Source organism: Equus caballus, chromosome 18 (assembly GCF_041296265.1).
Source record: "Equus caballus isolate H_3958 breed thoroughbred chromosome 18, TB-T2T, whole genome shotgun sequence".
In the NCBI taxonomy this organism is placed as follows: domain Eukaryota; kingdom Metazoa; phylum Chordata; class Mammalia; order Perissodactyla; family Equidae; genus Equus; species Equus caballus.
The window spans coordinates 54620507-54642661 of NC_091701.1; positions in this window are offsets into that span (position 1 = coordinate 54620507).

Below are 22155 nucleotides of genomic sequence, written 5' to 3' on the forward strand. Positions count from 1 at the left end.
TATGTTTAAAGATATACATTAATATCATACATATTTTAAATACATTTTTTAGCGGGATCTGTTTTTCTCGTTCATTTGAGGGCTCAGTGAGTCCCTACAAAGCAGTTTCAATTACGGCCGTGTTGATGACCGCGTAGCAGGCCCGAAGCTCTGTGCTCTACGTGTATTGTTTTACTTGGTCCTTATAACTCCTCAGAGATAGCTGCTGTTCCATCCACATCACACATGAGGATCTGAGAATTAGACTGAGGAACTTAGCAAGACCACAGAGCTGGTGTCTGACCTGGAATTGGAATCCACTGTGCCCTGAAGCACTGGACTTCCAGGCTAGGTATCTCTATGGACTAAGATAATAACTCATTATTTTTCATAGCAAGGGCAGTATCTTCATAAAGAGCTGTACAAATCAGTCATCAGGAGCCACAAACTCTATTCAACCCATTTTCTACCTTTGGTGCCTGTGTTCGACTTTCCAGCTGAGATTTCCACAGCATGAAAATCAAAAGATCTGGGTTTTTATCCCATCCCGATTCTAATCAACTGTATGACCCAACACAAGTCATTGTCCTCCTATTGGTTTCTTTTTTATTGTCTGTAACAAGAGGGAATTGGGCCATGAGTTATTTATTCACCTACAATTTATTGAACATGTTTGAAAGGACAAGTTAGACACCAAGATAACAAAAGAAATGAGATATCCTTCTCCTCTAGCAGAATAAAGACCGCTGGGCTTCAGTGAGCTGTGTGCTTTGACAGAGGTGTGGGCGTGGTGTTGATGGAGGCAGGAAAAGGAGCGATACCTCCTCCAGCCCTTCCCGCTCTGAACGACTCTAGAAAGACTGGCCTTTACTCAGTTGGATCTCTTCTATATCCTTTCGATGTAACTCATGTTAAGGTGAAAAATATGTTTGCTGAAGCTTTAAAAGTACTGTCACATGAATAGTGGCTTAGCTCACTTAGACACTTAATCAGAGAAAATTGCAATGACAATGTAATGTTAGCCATTTGGCTTCTTCTTTGGGGGTAGGATAAAAGCTTTGAGTATGTTTTTAGTTTTGAGTTAGCTTATTATAAATTAAGAAATGATTTGGGCTTTGCAAAATTAAGAATTCCATCATTCCTTTTCATTCCATTGAAAAATAAAGGCAAGGTATGTAAAGATGGAACTCACCCCATGCAAAAATGGACATTTGCGTTTTTTCTTCATTAGTAATGCGGGAAGGTCTTTAGATAAATTGTTGGAAATAAAAGCCTCACACCTCATATTTCTTAGTAAAATATTTGTAAAGGAAAGAAGTTAAAATCTTATTTTGTTAAAGTAAATTAAAAGGCATATTTCTAAAGAAATTTCTGTAACCTATTTATTTTTTATTTACATGCTGCCACATTCTACAAAGAGATCATCTATAACCTTGCTTTTTAGTTAAATAAAATTATAAATCCTTCTTATTGGTGCAGCAAATAAACATTTGCATGTTGTATTACTAAATATTGCTTCCAAAATATTCGTAATTTATTGACTTTAGGACATTTTACATCCCAAGATTTTCTAAGTATAGGCTTCAATACTTTGACAAATAGGGTAACCAAATTGTCATTCATTTATTTATTGTAGAATTTCAGGTAAAAAGGATAGTATGATAATTGTAAGGACTGAGGAATTGACAATGTTCATATTCAACTGAAATTTAAAGAGCTAGATCTGTAGGAGGAGGAGAGGGAAATGGGGAAGAATAGGCTTAATTCACACTTCCTTAGGAACGATTTTGTTGAAGGGTACCCAAAGTCCCAGTGAGGGCACTGCTAAGCCAATGCAGGGTGTCCCTGCACCCATACACTAACGTGGTAACGACACCCAAAGAGCAGCCAGGCTTGAGAACCCTGGTCTCCTGGGGTCTTGTTCTAGGGCTCTTTCTACTATACCACCCTGCCAATAAATAAATAAATAAATAAATAAATAAATAATTTATTGGCAGGCCCAAGTAGACTTTACTTACATCTTTATGGTTCAAAAACAGGATCGTGAATGTAATTGTGCTATTACTTACCCAAAATGTCTACTAATAACTCAATAACAGGTATATTAGCCAGAAAGCCAAAAGAACACAGTCAATGTTAACCAACTGTAAATGTAACTGACACATCAATTGTAACTGTTATGAAATGCAGGGGAAAATTACAAAACCATGAACTCAGATTCTAATTTAGAAGTCCTAAACTTCATGGGCACCCTTTGAAAACTGAATTTGCACAGGTCACATCTCATCGGTTAAATCTGATCCTGAGCTGCAAAGTTCTTCAGTGAACTTATGCATAATATCTTTCCGGTTCTATCTTGAAGAATATTCACATTACTCTGTGATTATGCGGAGAAGACAAACATTAGCTTGTTATTCTTCCAGTGCCTTTCCCCCAGGGGGCTGTATGTACTTCAGGTTCCCATTTGCAGATGGAGGGGAATGTGGGTCACCGAAGGCTCTCCAATAATGGATGGTACATAAAGAGATAAGAGAAACCACTCATCTCCTTTTCTGATAAAAATGTTATTTGCAAAACCTGTTATTTTTCTAGGCATTTTTAAAGAATAAATAGCCCTTTTCCATTTAGGTGTCTGTTTTTGGAGATTTATCTCAGGGTTAGGCAAAGAAGATGATAGCCCCTTTGCTAGGGTGTCCCACTGCTCTTAGCTTCCTGATTTTATTGCTGAGTTTCCCCTTGATTTTTCCCAGCTGGATCACCTTTGCCCAGGGGAGACTTTCCTGGCTCATGCCACTCAGAATGCTATTATTTCTGAACAATTAAAACGCAATCCACATCTCCTCTAATCGACAAATGTCAATGATTATAATGAAAGACTTGCCAATATTTTAAAACCAGAATGGCTCTGAGCTGCTGGGTAGCAGGAAGCCAGTGAGAGATGGGTGGATGGATCACCTGACACGGAGCCTGGCAATAAAGGAAAAACTAAAGGGGGTGAGATAGGTGGAGATAAAGGTGAAAGCATTTTTATTACTTGGCAATCCATCATTTTAAGGAGGAGGGAGCCCCAAAGAACAATGGAACTATGCAGATATGGTGAATCTGGCTGAAGAAACAAATGTTACGTTACAATGGGGTTGTCAGTTGGCAACATCTATTTATTGAACACAGCATAGAGCACCGTTCTAGGCGTTATGCCAGGGCTTAAATTATGGGCACTTTCAGACTCACACCCCCTCCTTTCTGTAACTTGGAGAATAGGGAGACAGGGAAGAGATGCGTGTTTCCTCCCTTTCCTTAAAGTCCCTACTGTAACTAATTACATATGCTACTGAAATGATTTCACGCCATGATAGTTTTTCCTAACGCCAACAGCCCGTTAAGGAAAAAGGACTCCTTCCTGATTAGCACATTAGTACAGTTTAATAAATTATAGTTATCACACAAGAAGAAACAATAAGGATAAAGTAACACTTTGTTTATGCTGAGACGTGTATCTGTTTTTCCGGTTTCTTAAGGCCCCTTTAAACATAGGGCACTCCCTGCCTTCCTCTTCTGCCTTTCACTTCCCCAGCCCACCCCGCTGCCCCCCTTCTTATTTGGAATAACCACTTCCCTCCCCACCCCAGGACTTCACAGGAGCACAGAGCCACTTGCAAAAAAAGTAAGGAAGCCAGTGGGGAGGATAAAAATCTCTTGAGCAGGTGGTTTAAGCTATGGCTGGAATCTTCCTTACTCCCCCCACCCCTCCTTCCCCCATTCAATCAACCAGAGCTTCTTCAGGTACAACTAGGTCCTCCGTGGGGACGCAGAGCGCCTGTTGAGCGTGCTGAGACTTTTACTCACTTTCACATGGTATGAATTTAAGCAAATCAACACGTGACACAGGGCAAAGATGCTTTGATGCTGGTGCGAAGAGAAGGTGAGCAGGACCAGGACAAGAAAAAAGCACAAGAGAGGTTGCTGGAACTCCATTCACATCAGCCCTTCTCCTCTGCACTTGCTTGCCATGACCCCATCTTCCTGTGCACTTTGAATCCCAACATCCTCCCCCAGTGTTGGGAGGTGGCTACATTAAGGTCTAATTATATAGTTATGAGCTGAATTTGGTCCTCTCTAAATTCCTCTAACCCCCAGTGCCTCAGAATGTGACTGTATTTGGAGATAGGCCTCTCAAGTGGTAATTAAGTTAAAATGAACCTTCAGGATGAGTCCTAATCCAGTCTGACTGGGGTCTGTAGAGGAGAAAATTTGGACTTGCAAAGAGACAGCAGGGATGTGCGTGCACAGAGCAAAGACCACGTGAGGACACAGCGAGCAGGCGGCCATCTACCAGGCAGGGAGAGAGGCCTCAGGAGAAATCAACCCTGGTGGCATCTTGATCTTGGACTTCCAGGCTCCAGAACTGTGAGAAGATAAATTTCTGTTGTTTAAGCCCCCCAGTCCGTGGCATTTTGTTATGGCAGCTCGAGCAAACTTAACACATATATGATGGAGTCCTGGACAACAAAATGCTCTCATTTCCCTGGAGTATTTATTGAGTCCATCCTATTATATACAGCTCCTGCTTGCTGAGGGTTTATCGTGTGCGATACTGTGCCAAATGCTTTCCTGTATTATCTCATTTAATGGTTAAGCCAAATCCTCTTGACAACCTCTTGAGGCCAGATTTATCCAAGAAACTCAATATTGTAGCAAAGCTGTTTTAAAGAAAAGCTGAAAGTAATTTATCTTATAATTTGTAATATTCCATTACATTTCAAGATAGTCCCAATCTAAGGACTGCTAACAATTTAATTTACCAAAATCATTAAACCAAATAACATCTTTAGTCGTGGCTTCTAAATGGGAGAGCTCTTTCAATGCCATCTTTGGGAAGAAACAGAGTAGAAAACATATCTATAAACAAGAATTAATTGCTATAGGTTACTTGGAAAGGGAAAAATGTCAAGTTGATACAACAAATATTATTGACCCATGGATTTACAACTATATAATAATTTAGTGCCTGGTTTATTTCTTAAAGACTGAGTACATTTCTCCTTCTTTTCTCCAATTATATTGCATGTACAGGACATTTTGATAGTCAAGCAGAAAAGATACATACACCATCTCAATCTTTGTTGTCTAATTAAAAACTTTTTATGCATAGCAATTTTCCCATTTTGCATTATCGCTCGAGCTCATTTCTCATGGAAAAAAATTAGCATCAGTTTAAAAGAATATTTCTTTAATCACCAGTTCTGATTGTCAGCAGTACCATTTTGTAGATAGGTTTTAGCTGACTAACAAATCTTTTATTTTATTGGCTGTCTCATTTTGCTCTCTTTCATATTTCACATTTATGGTCTATTCAGACATTCTGCTGTTTTGTTAAGTAGGAATCTGTGTGGTCTTTGATGTAACACATAATTTATTTGACAAGGAAATATGAGTCTGTGCCCTGAATCTACATTTAACTGATGGATTGAGAAATTTAAAAATTGCAACAAGATAGACTCTCCCCCAGATTGCCATAGTACTAGCATTTCGCTAATCTATTTGGAAGTGAATTTGCATATCTGTGTCTATATATGAATATACTGATATTCACACAGTCATGCAACTGTACCCGAGTGTTTTCATTAATAGAAAAAGAAGTCTCATTTTATTAGTCATTGATGGTTCCTGTGGAAAATTTTTACAGATTTTTTTCCTAAAATTAAAATCAAGATAGTTGTTTTATTTTATCTTTATATAGATAGTTATAGCTTTATAAAGTGAGCCATAATGTCTTCAAGTCTACGCTGCTCATTCTTCAACCTAGTAAATGGAAGTTCTATTAGCCTTTCCAGATTTATATATTTCATACATTTTCCCAAGTCTCTGTCCCAGTTCTGGTAATTGGAAGCTTACTTGCAGCTCATTCCCTCTCCTCAAACAACTTGTCAATTAATCTTTGCAAAATGAAAGTTTTAAAAAATATGGCTTTCATATTTCAATCATGTTTATTTCCAATCATCTCAAAATGTAGAAATTAAATAACACTTGGGGGTCTGCAATGTTTCTTACATGTCATGTAAGGTTTGAAACGTCCCTTTGATATTCAATATGACTACTATTTATGTGCAATGGATGAGAATAAGTGGTTAAAATTATTTGTGCTAGAAATCTCCCTGCTTCGTTTACAGGTGTGAACAAAATACTAACTATGCCAAAAGTGTTTTTCATGAATGTACTCCATTTCCATTGACATTTTTGACAGTCATCTGCAACATGCTAGGCCATACTGAGCTTTGGGGAATCAAACAAAGGTTCTACTGTGTATTGGACATTTACATTTGGATGAACTGGATGGAGTCGTTGCCCATCCTGGACTACTGAGCCCGTTGTCTCAGGCAGGGTTGGAGTTACCATCTCCTAATAGCAGCTGAGCAGAGAGGGAAGAGGTCTCTCATTCGGTGCAGACCCGGTTATTAGAACCTACTCCCATGCAAGAGACTGTACTTTTACAAAGGTGAATCAGACCCTGATTTTTCCCACTTTAGTGGCCCCTATCTACCCACCCTCACTGTCTAGTCCCCCATCCTGGACTGCTTAAATGTTTGTTTGAAACTCCCTTTTTCTTCCTTGGCATTTATTTTAACTTGTTTTACTAATATGGCAGAAAGGAGCATGTTTCATCACGAACATCACAACCCTAATATTCATCCCTGAGGAGAATGGTAAAAACACGACCTTCCGCCGGGGTTGAAGGCAATCTTTCATGGTCTTGGGAACATCTCGACGTAAACTTTTATGCTATTTACCTGCCCTCTGCCCTCCTAGATCTCAGATTTCTTTAGAAGCAAACGTTCTCATTCTTAGAACGTACTCTCCTCCAGTTAGAAAGTACACCGTATCATATGTGAATGCAATTTAATAACTGCTCTTACCCTTTGGGAAAATTTCCAAACTTTGCCTAATCTTCTGTTTGTCTTACAGCCAATTGACTCCTCAACCTGCTGGGAGAGAAAGAATGTAGCATATACATGTAGTTTCTTTCTCTCTTGCCTTTTTCATTTTTTTTCTTCTCATTTATCGTTGAATGTTAACAGAATTAAAATCCAGTAATAATTTCTTACTCTGATGATGTATAAAGTAATATGAGCTCTTAGAGTCTGATAGAACTAAATTTGACTCTGGACATTACTACTTACTGTATGACTTTAGGCAGTTTCAATTCTCCTCTTTGAGCCTCAATTTCCCCATCTGTAAAACCCACCTTGCAGAGTTATGCAAACAGAAATAAAACGTTTAGCACAAACTTAACACAAAGTACATGCCCAGTAAGTGCTGTTTTTTAAAAAGCAGTATAGCATAGAGGTTAAAAGTGTAGACTCTGAAGCCAGACAGCCAGGATTCATAGTTCCAGTTCTATCAGTTAATAGAGCATGGGCAAGCTACCTGACTTCTTGGTGTGATAATAGTAATTTACTTCCTAGGGTTTTTGTGAGGATTAAATGAGTCAATATCTGCAAAGTGCTCAGAATAGTGCCTGGCATCTGGTAAGCATTATTTAAGTATTATTATTTTCCTCTTCTTTCTCCAAGATATGACCCTGATCTCATGAGTGTAATGGTTTCCCAATCACTGGAACCAAAGTTGGACTGGGACCGGCTGGTCAAAAACAGCCTTCTTTGGCCAATCTTCCAAGCGCTGCTCCGATGATAACACTTTGTCTTTTCTTGAAGAAGGAAAACGTGGAGGGTACATTCTATCTGCTATGAGCCATGAATTAGAGAGATGGCAGCCCTTGCCAGGATGCTGGCTGGATTGGTTGGCTATGGCTCACAATCATTCTTACTCATGTGGGAATCCAGGAAACCCAGCTAAGCTTAAGGAAAGAGAAGCCCCAGGAGTGAACCTGTGAGCGCTGAATTCTATACCTTATCAGCACTCAAAAATGTGAGAGACTGCTAATTATTTCAGCAATAGTCAATCTCATTTATTTATGTAGGCGGGAACTGAGAGTCAAATGAAATCCTAGTGGAAACTAAGTTGAGAAAAAAAATCAAGATCAATTTTCTTTTTCTGTAAATCAAAAAGAGACCATTTAAATACGTAACAGTGATGCCTGTATTCAGCTTGAAGAGACTGAGATGAAGGTATGGGAATTGAGTCAACTTCTGGAGGATGGTGATACATACATTACACAGACCCTTATGAACACAAATTAAAGATAAAGTAAAGATAACGTATACAGCATGGAGCTCTGGAATTCTAACTTGTTCTCATTGTCTTGCCTGAGCAACAGTGTGATTAAAGCAATTGATTTTGTTTTTATCATTTCATCGTTTTATCCTTCATCGGTAGCCTCTTAGAATCCTTATTCATTGCTATAAATAAACAAAAGCAATGTCTTGACTTCATAAAACGAATACCTTTTTTGCTTCAGTTTTATTTTAGACCTAGTTTTGGCCCATGATGAATTGCTGAATGGTTGGTTTCCTCACGCTCCTTTTTGCTAACCTTTCCTGACAGCTTCTGGATTGCTCTAGCTAGTAATTTGCTCCATAATAATGGCTACTGTGAGGTGTCTCCTAACTATTTCCTTTATTTTTAACAAGGATTCTTAACACCCTCTGTAGGTGACAATATGCAATTACAGATATAGAGTGTCCCCCAGGGATGGCCACTCACAGATGCCACCAGGATTTTTGTAGTGCAACTGTTAAATGTAATGAAAACAAAGAATCACATTCTCCAAACATCCAGTTCAAATAAAATTTTAATTAAAAGTTATGAAGGCATTTTATTGATTAACAATCTTAGTAATTAAAGAGTGTGGTCGACATTTTTTTTCCTGGTTGGATTTGTTCTTCCTCTGAGATCTCTAATTGTTGTATGGTTTTACATTTATTGATAACTCTGTTTGATGAATGCAGATGCCACCTTTTACAGCCATCGTTGACAGAGTAATCATATTGTGAGAAACACCAGGCTTATGTAGTAACAGCTGTTGCAGTTATCCATGCTGACATCCATCGGGGAAATGTGTTTGCTGCTATCATGGGGACACAATAAATGGAAGGTGCAATAAAGCACAAGCTAACATTTGAATATCCTTACAACTCTAGGAACTTTATTGCATATTACAAGCACTTTGATCTCTGTCCAGTACTTAAGTCTTAATTATCAGACTAATTGCACAGACTATGTTCATTTTCAGTGGTAATCCTTTTGTGATTAGCTTCTGTGTTCAATAACTGACTTATCCTTTAATTAAAAGGACTATTAACCTTAAGGCTGCTGTGGTGTCTTGGGATTAACCCATACAGAGTTAATGTTTAATATCATTGTAAAAGCTTTTGCTGAAAGGTGTAGCATAAAAATGTGGAGAGGGAAAGCCATGAAATGTATCTCACTTTTCTGATGTGCAAAAAGCTCTGCTAACAGAGAGGGTTTTAACGAAGCCCCTTGTAGATGAAATCTCCTAAGGGCCTACCTTACTGTAGGCCACTGGATTAACCCTTTGAACCTTGGACTCATTTACAGGAAGACAGTGCTAACTTTAGGATAAGGCAGAGTTTTCTCTCCATTTTCAAAATCATTAGACGTGTGCGTGATCAGGGTATTTAGCTGCTGGTGGTTCAGAATAGAGAATTTCTTTTTTTTTTTCACCCTTATAGCTGAAAGTTTTTTGATATCGATTTCTCCGGAAAGACTCGCAGCCCCTTGAAAATAGACATAACAGTGGCACATTTATCCACAGTCCAAGCGGTGCATGGTCAAAGTGGGTAAAACTTAGTTCACAGGTAACTAGTGAAACGATTAAGGAGCAGATGCACGGAGAATCAGCAGCACAGTGCGGAAAGCTTGCCAAAAAGCCAGGTGCAGCTGCTGGAAGCGCTCTGTTTCTTCCTCGCTTTGGCATCTGGGTTCTGCAATGAACATTTTCCCCTAGTGTGGCCCTGGCACAGGGTCTATGGCTGCACCAGCCACTTAGGATGAGGAAGAGAAATGGTTCCTCTGATTTCTCCCTCTCTTGCTCATATCCTTCCTCCCAGGAGAAGAGGCCCTTCATTGATTTCTCACCCCTAGTGTCTTCACATGTCACATGCAGGCTGCTGGGACTAAGGAGCTGCGGGAATGCCTCCATTCTAAGGCTCTTGGGCCAGCAGGAGGCCCAGTAAATGCTGTTCTGTCTCGTCTTCCAAATTTTACTTCTATTAGTGATGTGAAGACTAGCCAGACAAGAATTTTTCTTCAATGGTACATGTTTTTCAGGAATTCAGCAATAACATGAAATATTTACCAAATAAGCATTGCCATCTGCCAGGGGATTCTGTGTTGAACAAGAGGGCGAGATACCATCCTCCTTAAGCTTAGAGTCCAGCTAGTGGGATAGTAACTCCTTCCAGCCCACCTTCCATTGCTGGGGGTCGTGGCACAGCAAGGGGACTGACTCTGCCCTGAATAGACTATGTTCTTTCTGGGTTTAGAATTCACTGGGTATTTTGTTCTTAATAATGTATAGGGAGTTGCATGTGATGAGTGGGGCTGGTAAAACGTTGCCAATGTTAGCGGGGAGGGAGTCTACGCCGGCAGTTGCGAGCATCAACTCTGGAGCTGGATAGATACCAGTTCAATCCCAGCTCCATCGATGATCAGCTGTGTGACTGTAGACAAATTACTCCCTTTCTGAAGCTAGTCTTCCTCTACTGTAAAATAGGGATATTACTGGTGTGGTTGTAAGGAATAAATGAGATTGCATTTGTGAAGCGTTTAGCACAATACCTGATGCATAGTGTTTGATAAATGGTAGCTATCAGTATCCAGATTTAAGTTTCTGGATCTTGAGAGACTGCTCAGTAGCTAGGAAATTAGGGGGCAATATGCTACCTATAGTGGTTAGGATGATACTAATTTCTTATAATTCTGGGCTATACAGTCCCTCCTCGGACCCTTGCTGGAGCACCAAGAAGTAGGCTCCTTTACTGACGACAAGACCAAGGCTTGGGCTAGGTGTGTGTCTTGCTCAGGCTCACATGTTGTAGATGAGGGACTTAGAATCAAACCAGTGTCACGTCACCAAGCCCAGCACTCTATGGCTAGCAATTTTACTCAAGGAGACAGAGGCACGTGAATCAGGAGGCTGCAGCCTTTTTCAAGTTTTCCTACCAACTCACAGCTCAATCACTTATCTCTTTTTCCCTCAAGGCATTAAACTTTTTCTAAATAGAGTATTTTAGGTGCATCTCTTAATTATATATTCAATATATAAAGTCCACAGTAATTTCTCACAATTAAAGGACACATTAATCTTTGTAAAGTTCAACAGTCTACCTTGCTGCCAATATGCATTTCAAAATATATTTCAAAAGAGCTTACAAAGTGAATCTGCTTTTAGTAAAGAAATTCTAACTATGCAGTTAATTTCAACAGCAAATCTGCATTAATTATAGGAGGTGAATTTTCATCAATTGTGATTTATTAAAGCTCAAGATGTCCTGGAAGGAAGCAACAAATGAAATATAATATTACAAATAATGTTAAATAGAGCTAGGATGCTGTTATTCATATTCTATTGTGAAGGAGCACGTATGGAGGGAAGTTATCAAACTGTTCAGCACATTTTTTGTAAAAGAAGAATGGAGCAGCAAAACATTGGGTAAATTGGACATGTCTAAGAAAATATCCTAAGATAATTTATTGGCCCTAACAATTTTGAGGCAGGGGGTTGGAAGGATGGACTGTATTGATGCACGTATATAGGAAAATGGCTGGTTGTATTAGGGGGTAGATTCTACGAGCTAACTATGTATGTATACACTTTAATTTCTGTCTCTTATATTAAATAGAGATGAAGATACTCTGTATATGTTTCAAAAATAAGTTGCAGTTGCAGTTTCCACAATAAACAGGCTATCTCAACTAGTACAGGAAAGTAGACACAATTAGCCTCCTTGAAAAAAAAAACCTGCTTAAAAATCACCATTAAACATAAAGGACTATTGAATAAAGGGTTATATTTTATGCGTTGCCCAAAGGCTTCTTGTGTCTAGCGGGGAATCTCTACTATGTATACCTTCTTAGTGTTCAGATTACACATCTTATTAGGCAGCCTGGTTGAAGAATTTCAACTCATGGAGACAGAAACTGCCATCGCAGCGCCCTGTGCTCCAGTCTCTGCTACCAGGGGCTGCATCTTTCCATTTCCTGCATAGCGAGCTGCCTTGATAATAGCTCCCTCTGATTCCCAACCGTCTCAGTCATTTTTAATTATTAAAAGACTCATTTTGGTTATTAAAATTTAGTCCCTTTTATTTAAAAACTTTAATCTCCTATTTGATCTAAAGCCTTCATCTTCTCTCAGTACAGACTAGCTTTGGGACTCCAGCTGTTGGAGTGTGTGTGTGTGTGCTGCACAATTTGCTGTCATACACCTCTGCGTCTTTCCTGTTCTTACTACTCTGGTGTAGGGGCAAGGAGGAACAAGAGAACAAAATCATTTCCTTGTAACTCCAGGGCTCAAAGAGTCTTCGTTGGTTGCAATCACTGCTCTCATCATACACATCTCATGACTGACCCCTCTGCGGTGGTTTTTGCTCTTTTTCTGTGATTGATCAGCCATCCAAATGCTGGTTCCCTTGGGCAGGTGCGATAGGGTGCTCTGAAGAGTTCTTCCAAGAGCCTGACAGACACTTGCACCCAAAAAGTCTCCTGTAAGAGTCCCCTCTGAGCCTTGGCCTCTTGCTTTCTCCCTCAGCCCTCACCTCAGACTGTCCACCCAGTGGATGGCCCTCAGGGGTGGCACCAGCCAGGGAGCCTTTCAAGGCTGGCTCCTTTATCTGTTTTTTGCTGAAGAAGATTCGCCCTGAGCTAACATCTATGCCAGTCTTCCTCTATTTCGTATGTGAGTCCTGGGCACAGCATGGCCGCCAATGAATGGTGTAGGTCCACACCTGGGAACTGAACCTGGGCTGCCGAGGTGGAGTGCGCCAAACTTAACCCCTAGGCCAAGGGGCTGGACTCTCCTTTATCTTTTCAGCACACTGTCTGACGTTCTTGAGAACATCCCTAAGTACTGACAGGCAACAACAGGATGTTCTCAGCCTGTCCCGATTTTTTCCTGCCTCAGAACATAGGATCACCTACCCTGGAAGGAGTTCTGGTTCTTTGCGGTAAAGAACAATATTGAGTACCCTGGGTGTGCCTGAGCTTGAGAGTTTGTAGTGTGCAAATTGCTGCTGCTTCCCTTGGACACCTTTATTGGTGGAGCTGGAAAAACGCTTCTTTTTAAGATTGTGAGTTATCTTATTTTCCCAAAGTAACTCAAACTTATTTTAAAATTTTGTTTTAGTATAAATACTTTAAATTTGTTTTCTCTATCACATCCTTACTTAAAATTTTCACCTTTCAACTAAAAATTCTTACAGTCTCAACATTTGTCATTGTGTAATCACCTTATTGACACAGTGGAGGATAATTAAAAACATTTTATAAGAGAGAATAATATTGCAATATGTAAATGTATAATATACATGATGTATAATCAATGTATAAGTATATAATAAATATTTTATGACAAGCTATTTATTTATAGGTTTATTGAAATACTTAAGCAGAATACAATGAGAGAATCAGAAGAGTTCTGATGAACTTACTCAATCCTTAAGGAAAGATTTTTTATTGTTACAGACATGAATAATGAAGAATTCTCACTGTAAGCTCATTTTATTCTTGTTGGCTGGTGATGGACAGAACTGAGGACCTAATTCTCATCTTTTCATCCCTCTTCTGCATTCCAATGGCATTGTGGAGCTTCTAGTGAAGAATTTTTCAACGGCCATCACCATAGTTGACGTTTGGCTATTTCAGTGGTTAGAAAGAATTAAAGCTTAATGAGTACTGCCTAACAGAAACATAGTCTAGTTATTTCTGCTTTTAGACTGTTTTTTGATTTTTACATTTCTGTCACCATCACCTTACTTCAGGCAGTTGTTACCTCTAACCTCAATTATTGCAATGATTTTATCTTTTGACTTTTCCTTTTGACTATGATTAGTTAAAATTTACCCATCGGTTGAGGGTTTTTGTGAAATTGCAGCAATTACATTCATTTCCAGGATTTCTAAATCTTTTTTTAGTATCCCTGTACTGGGTCATAGCTGCTTGTTTTTATTTTATAACCTCTTATTTTTCTATAATAAAACATATCTGAAGATCTTATAAACGTTCTTTTAAATTACTGTATTATTTCCTTTTCCAAAATAAACGTGAATTCTTTTGTGCTTTGAGTTTGTTGACTGTTTTTCATGGGGTGAATTTCCCTTATGCGATTTGAAATTTTCATTTGCAAACTCATTATGAGTGGAAATTTCTGGGTTTTTTTTGTGCTTGTTCTCTTCCTGAGCTCATCCTTCCTTGGTTAGTGATTTTGTAACTGTCTCCTGGACCAGGACCAGGTCTTATACTATATGAGCAACTTACAGCTCTTGCACTCAGGATATTGCACGTCCAGTCCCAGAGCTTCAGTCTCCATTCCTGGGATGGACAGCCACATCCAAGCTCTGGTGCCCTTCCGTGAATGGGAAATGTTGAGTCTTCATTCTCCTGCATGAGTTTAATTTACCTCTTGTTTCACATCCACTGAGACGTTTATCTTGATTTTGGGTGTAACAATGTCTTTTAAATATTTTCTCTTCTTATTTTATTAGTTGTTGCTCTATGTTTCAAGGTCATAGTGATAGAGATTGTGAGGTGGGGCCGAGGGTTGTTTGTGTGAACTACTCTGTCCTCTTGAGCAGAAATCTCTACACTTAAATTCATAATTGGTATTCTTGCCTCCATTCCTTTCTCTACTTTTATTCATATTTTATGTTACTGCAAAATTCAAATTCTTAAGGCATCAATTTTTATCTCTACGTTATACTTCTTAAAAACCTTAAATGGTTCCCCACTGGCTATCAGTAAAAATGCTCTAATGTATCACACTTACATATGACATTAACTGTTGGTTTAAGATTGCGGAATTATTTCTAAACTTCGCACTTTTTTAAAAATTAGAGTTTTTTTCACAGATTGATTTTTTTTCCGATTAAGGGCCAGATCTTCACCAAAAATAGTTGTTAGGTAATACCAACAAAAGTTTTGTTTTTGTTTTTTGCTGGTATACTTTTCAATGAGCTCTGATTATTTTTTCCACCCTGATGCATTAGAATTATACAGAAAGATAATTATATTTCCCCACTGCTAATTTGGCATTTCCTTTGATTTATTTTCTAGTTTTGGGGATGGATTACTATTGACTGGTTCATACTTTCTTGGCCACGTACACAAGAGGTAAGAATTAGGGATGCAGTCTATATTATGGAGCAAATCAAAGGTAGTGGTTTCAATGAGACTGAACTCCTGACTTTGACATAGTTTATACATTGTCCTAGCCCAGGATTTCTGCACTTTGTGGTTATCAGTGAAAACATGATGATTTACGTAGGAAAGCCTCTGGGGTTTGCTTGATGGCAGAGATGTCCTGAGTAGCCATGTGGCTGTGCCTCCTAGGGAGAGAGTGTCTGGGTGGGTCACGGCAGTCCACACTGTGGTCCTAAACTTCTCAGGTTCATATACCGGATTTTGATGGTATACACAGAGTTCTTCCGGCTGCGGGGGACTGATGCACTGTAACAGCTCGGCACTGTGGTAAGAGCATAGCACTGAAGGCAGACAGAATATGTGAATGCGAATCATGGCTCTGCCTCTTACTTGAATATTCAGCCCTCTGAGCCTCAATTTGATCGTTTCTGCAATGGGAACGGTAAGAGTTTTGACCCTTTTCAGGCTGTTGTAAAAGTGAGAGATAACATACATCTGGTAAAGCATCCGGTCTTTAGGCTGCATACTTGCTTTACATGACCCTTGTGTTCTGTGACCCAAACTCCAGGTAACTTACTAAAAGGAAAGGTCCAGAAGCTGTCTTCTCATTGGCTCAGGGCTATGTTCTAGGTTTTCTCTCTTATCCTCTTCCCCTGTCTAGATCCTCATAGCTGATTCTCTCTCTCTGCCTAACTATAGACTATTTGCTGGATATTCTCCCTGGAGAATATGGCTGTGTTCCTAAGATATCCTTTCAGAATACACCCCCTCTCCTCGTTACCTCCCCAACCATTTCCATGCACACATCCTTGGACAAAGGATGCCTCACTCCTGTGCCAGGGCTCTGGAGTATCCATCTCCAACTAGGCCCAGGACCCTGGGCCCCCAAGTGTTCAACTGTGGGAGAAATGAGGGGGAGAAAGCAAATACCCAGTTCCATGTAATAGCTTTAATAAATGGTTGTGATTGCTGCTCTTAAAAAAGTTCTGTGTAAACCAGAGTGCCAATTTTTTTTATTTTACAGTGGAGGCTTCCCTTCTAGTGGTTGATTTTTGTGTCCATTATCCAGTATACTCTCATTATCATTAAGATACTTGAGTAACTGAATTTGTATTCAAAAGGTTTCTGGGTGAGCAGAGAATCAGGTAAAGGCTGGATTATGGGAAGGCCTAGGAGGAAAAATTCAGTGCCTGGAGACTCCCTTGCTAATCCTACTGTTAGTACAAGGCTGAGAGCCCATTAGACATTTGTTAAGGGCTCAGCAGACGGCCTGCTCCTGTTTGTAAGTCTAGCCTACACAGAGTGGGCATGAAACAGTTCTACGGTAAAATCCAGGTGGCTGGAGCCAGGAGGATGCTTGATGATGTGGCGCAGGAAGTGTTCTAGTCAATGACTTCTGCCCAGCGGGGGAGACTTCCTCTGGTTGTGCATAGCCTGGTAGCCTGTCAAAAAACCAGGGAGGTCTGTATAATCTCCCTCACCACTGGAGCGCAGAGGAGAGTTGATGGCGCGCAGAAGGGGAATGGGAGAGAAGGGAACCACTTTTGGTTGAGGAGCAGCAGGCATCTTCGGCAGCAGCATACAGAGAAAGGGAACTTGCTGAAGTCCCAGCTTGCAGGTGTGTCCAGGACAAGGCAGAAACAGCAACACTGCTGCATATTTGACAGCTCACTTCTCTCTGGCTAACATGCTCAATGTTTATGCTCCCATGTCCTTTCACAAAATATGCTTTGTGAACCCCCAACGTGGATCAACCCAACCATCTGTTATCTGTGCTCCTGCATCCCAAGCTGCTGAGACACTCACGTAGTTGCGTGAATTGGTGTCACTGATGATTTCCCGCTTGAATAGGCACCTCTGAAACATGGGGCAATATTTTTCTTCCCCTGGATCCACTCTCTTTTTCTCCATCCCCACAGCTTGGCTGACCCTTCTTCTACAGCTCTGTGCTTCTATCAGTCATATTTACTTCCCTAGAGCCTCCCATGAGGAGGGAGCCCTTTCCTTTTCAAGGCGCTTTGGTCTCCTTCCCTTGTTTCCTCTTAAAATTATCTATGGCACATCTACCTTTCTGTCTGTCTCTATATATCTGTCTGTCTATTATCTATCTATCTATCTATCTTTCTGTCTAGTCATTTATTTTTTTTAAAGAAACCCTCCTGGCATCTTCCCTACAGACCATAAACATGCTTAAGTCTTTAATCTGAAAAACAAACAAACAGCAAAAACCTCCCTCCACCTTGCTTTCTCCCACTTGCTTCTGCCAACTTTCTTCTGAGTTCTATCACAACTGAGTTCTAGAAAGAGCAGCTATAACAATCCTCTTCTCTTCCTAACTTCCCAGCCCATTGCAATTGGCCTTTGCTTTCATTACTTCCTGGAAATTAATTCTTCAAAGTTTCCAATAACTTCTTTTTTTCCGAAATTAGTGGAATTTTTTTTCTTTCATTCTTCTTATTTGACTTATGGAAACGTATACAACTATGATCATCCACTTTTGAAACTCTTTCTTTGTTTTTTACAGAGGGAGGAGTGGAAAGGGGGCTGCTGGTGGGAGTGGGGTAGCTGAGACCTGATTATGTTGGCATCATTACTTATTTATTAACAATAGGGGAATTGAAAATTTCTTTCCAGAAGGTTGTGAACCCCCTCTGGATGACCCTGGAGCTTTCCCCAGTACTACTCTCTTTTGTCCCGTTTCAGCCTCCTTGGATGATTGTTTTCCTCTGGCTGGCTCCTTAAATGTGGCGCCCATGGAGTTCTGCTTTTTGCCTTGTTCTCTCCTCACATGCTCCAAAAGGTCTCACTCACTCCTAGCGGTTCCAGCATTCACTATGTGCTCTCAGCTTCCGAGTCTGCATCTTCAGCCCCCTTCTCTCTCCTGAACTCTAGGCCCAAATATTTAATTGATTACTAGATCTTTCCACCTAAAAGTCCCACTGGCATCTTAAACTCAATGTGCTCTAAACTTATCTCCCTCACCTGTCTCAAACCATCTTGAGGCTGCATCTACTCAGTTATCTAGGTCAGAAACTTGGGAATGATTCTTGACTTCCCCTCTCTCCCACCCTCTCTAACTTTCCCCCTCAGTCAGAATCTAAGCAGTCCACTTACTTTTTTCTATAGCTCTGTTTGTTGTTGTTAGTGGCGCTGAGTCGATTCTGACTCCTAGTGACCCTGTGGACAGCAGAGCAGAACCCTGCCCGGTCTTTTTGCACCATCCTCTCACCTTCCAGAGCCATATCAGCCAATGATCCATTGCTTTTCATAGAGGTTTCATGGTCAACAGTTTCAGAAGTGGGTGGCCAGATCCTTCCTAGTCTGTCTTAGTCTGGAAGCTCCAATGAAACGCGTCCACTGTGGGTGACCCTGGTGGTATTTGACATACCGTTGGCACAACTTTCAGCATCACAGCAACTGTTACTACCAACTCAGTTCAAGCCTTTGTTGTTGAGTGTCTGACAAAATCCCAGAGAAAGAGCTTTGTGCACAGTATTTATTATTTTAATTATGAATACAGATTATAAATGTTATGACCACATTAATTACATACATTGCTTTAAAGACCTAAAGTAGCAGTTTTTCCACAGGGCTTTTGATTAGCACGATGATTACTGGAACGTATCATAGGGAGGCTCTTAACCAAGGAGATTTATGACCAAATTTTGATTATCTTGGTTGGGAGGCCAAGGAAAACACAAGGGATGGAAATAGTGAAATGACCCTAAAGCCTCATCTCAGGCAACAGCTTCAATCTTCTTTTCCTCTGAATATTTTATCAGCACAGACAACATGTGAGGAGGCTGTTGTTGGCTTGAATTTCTGCCTCTTGAGTGCCCATGCCAGATGAGTGGTGAAGTAGCTAAGTGACCACAATTCCCAGTCAAGATAAGAAGAGGAAGCAAGAAACTCAAATAATCCACAGTCTGGTTAAGAATCTGCATGTTCCAGTGGAGGGGAAATCAAGACTTGAGACTGAGCAATCTCAGTGCTTTGATCTCACTGAGTACTTATCATGCTAAGCGGCCTGGTGATGACTGAGTTTCTGGGCTGTGGTTCTAGGATTTAAACTCCTCATTTGTCGTGGCTTTCCCTGTTACTCTTTGTATTTTGGTCATTTGTACAATGAGGGGAAATGCTGTCCCAACAGCTTAGAATCTTGCCATAATGTCAGGAGCCTTAGGCAAGGTGAGAAACGGTTGGGCAGAAAAGGAAATAGCATCTATTATTAGACAAGGGCCAGCCATGTCAATGGGTAAATTGAATAAGACAGGGTGGTGGTGCCGAATCCCTCCCTTAGCTAATCTCTTGTCAAGATCTTGATTTCAGGTGCATGGAAACGGAGAGCAAAATGTAGCTGTGTAAAGCTGTTTTATCCATCATTATCTCAGATTTCCTGATGAGGCTGATAAGCTTGGCGTAGGCATTAAACCAGCCTGTCATTGCTCTCCTGCTGCTTTCATGATTTCTTACTGGTTTGGCCCAATAATCTGGGCAGGAGCTCTCTTAATATATATGCTCTGTTATGTGACTACCCAATGTGAATGCCTCTAAATTGAGTGATTTCCTCACTCCCTTAAAATCAGATGACAAATACTACATTTGAGTATTTTTACCTCCTATTTTGTTTGTTTATATTCTGGCAGAATATTCACATAAAGGGTCTCACAACGTGGCAGAAACTGCTGTATTGCATTTTGAACGCATGGTATTGATTGCCAGAGAATCAGTTAAATTGCGGTGTGAATAATGATGGGCAATGGCCTTAACCCCTTTGGCTAAAATTGCTTATTTGTCATCCTGGCTCACGGAAGAGATAAACAATTGCTTGCTGATGATCTAACGGATCAACTGTACATTTGGCATGTCAGATGAGAGCTAATTTAATGAGCTGCAGTTCCTGCCAATTACCTGGAAACAAATCCCTCCGCAAGCTATTCTGTACATCATCAAAATGTTTAACCAAATTCTCACTTGTGGCAGGTAAGATGATTGGGTGTTTGATTAGTCAACATGCTGTCGATAGTATCTTGCATGCATTTGTCCTGTCTACTTATCCAATTACCTTCATTCTTTAACAATGACAAATTATAATACATAGTCATCCAATTCTTGATTTTAAATTACTCTGCTCAGTATGGATACTAACTATAAAACCCAAACATCCCCATGTGTGGGTGGATTGAATTGCAGACAATGTTACTTGTGCAGTGCATGATCTTGGCGGTTGGCTGGAATAGAAAAAAGTGACTTTATTCACGTGCTGTTTGAATGCCTACAACGAAATTCTCTGACAAGAGCAAGAAATCCGGATGACTCTATGAATAGCTTCACATAAAAAGGGGGAACGTCTGGGGATGAGAGGTCTGTGAACTAGCATTGATTGGGCAGGGAGAAAGACAGGCAATGGGAGGAGAGAGTAGGAAGAAGCCGAGGTTCAAGGACAAGGGGAAGAGGGAAGATGAGGTGCATGTGGCATCCCTGTGGGCAAGAAGGGGACAAAGGCGTGGGTCACACAGACCATGGGTACCTGGAAAGCCTGAGGCCTCCCTGGTTGTGGGAGCTTCATACATCCTTGGTTCAGCCACCTTCCCTTTCCCCCCTCCTTGGGTTTCTGAGTTTCAGAGAATGCCCTTCCCCAGGAACATTGTTTTCTAGCTCTATCTTTCTATCTCCGGCTCTTGCATATGAGTGCGTTTGCTGCTTCTGTGCCACTCCATGTTAATCTAGACAGGAAGCCCAGTTTGTTGACAGTTATTCCCTTTCCATATCAGTGTGCACAAAGCCTTTGGTGCCTTTACCTCCTACCGTCCACCATGCCACTGCCTCTGCTCTTCCTTCTCTGTCATCTTTCTTCCACCTCTCTCTAGCAACACACACTTCCTCCGTTTCCAGAACACACATGAGGGTTGGGGGAAGGGCAGCCCAGTAGCTTCTGTCCCAAGCAATCTTTTCAGAAAATTTGCAACATAGGTGTCTCTCTCTCTGAAGAGGAATTCTTGTGGTAGTTGGTAAGAAGATAACACTTTCACCATCTTTTTAATTCTCCCTGAGAAAAAGATTTCTGTCCTTGCTAATTTACTATGCACATTTTCTGAGACATATATGAGAAGACATCCTGAGCTGTTTTTACTCACAAAACTTCTGACACCAAATGTGTAGGGGCTTTCTGCACCAAGCCATTTTCCAATTCTCTGTGGATACCACTTGAATGTCATACAATTCAATTCAATTCTGACACTAACTTCCCGGAGTCAGTGCAGACCCCACCGACTGCACCCAACTTCAGCCAGCCCCAGGTCCCAGGTTGCCACCTGTACTTCTGACTGACTGGCTATAAATCAGGTGGTTCTCATGACTCCCTCTTTAGGTTTGCTAATTTGCCAGAACAGCCCACAGAACCTAGGAAAGTGTTTTACTGACTATTACTGGTTTATTATAAAGGATACAACTTGGGAACAGCCAAATGGAAGAGATGCCTAGGGCAAGGTATGTGGGAAGAGGCTCAGAGCTTCCATGCCCTCTCTGGGTGTGCCACCCTCCCTGCACTCCATGTGTTCACCAACCCAGGAGCCCTCCCAACTCCGTGGTTTAGGGATTTTTATGGAGGTTTCATTAGGTAGGCATGATTGATTAAATCATGGGGTGTTGGTGATTAACTCAACCTCCAGCCCCCCTCCCCTCTCTGGAGGTCATGGGGGAGGGGCTGAAGGTTCCAACCCTCTAATCACACATTGGTCTTTCTGTCAACCAGCCTGAAGCTGTCTAGGGGCACTAGTCAACTCATCAACATCGAGAAGACACTCTTTTCACTCCAGAGATTCCAAAGTCTTAGGAGCT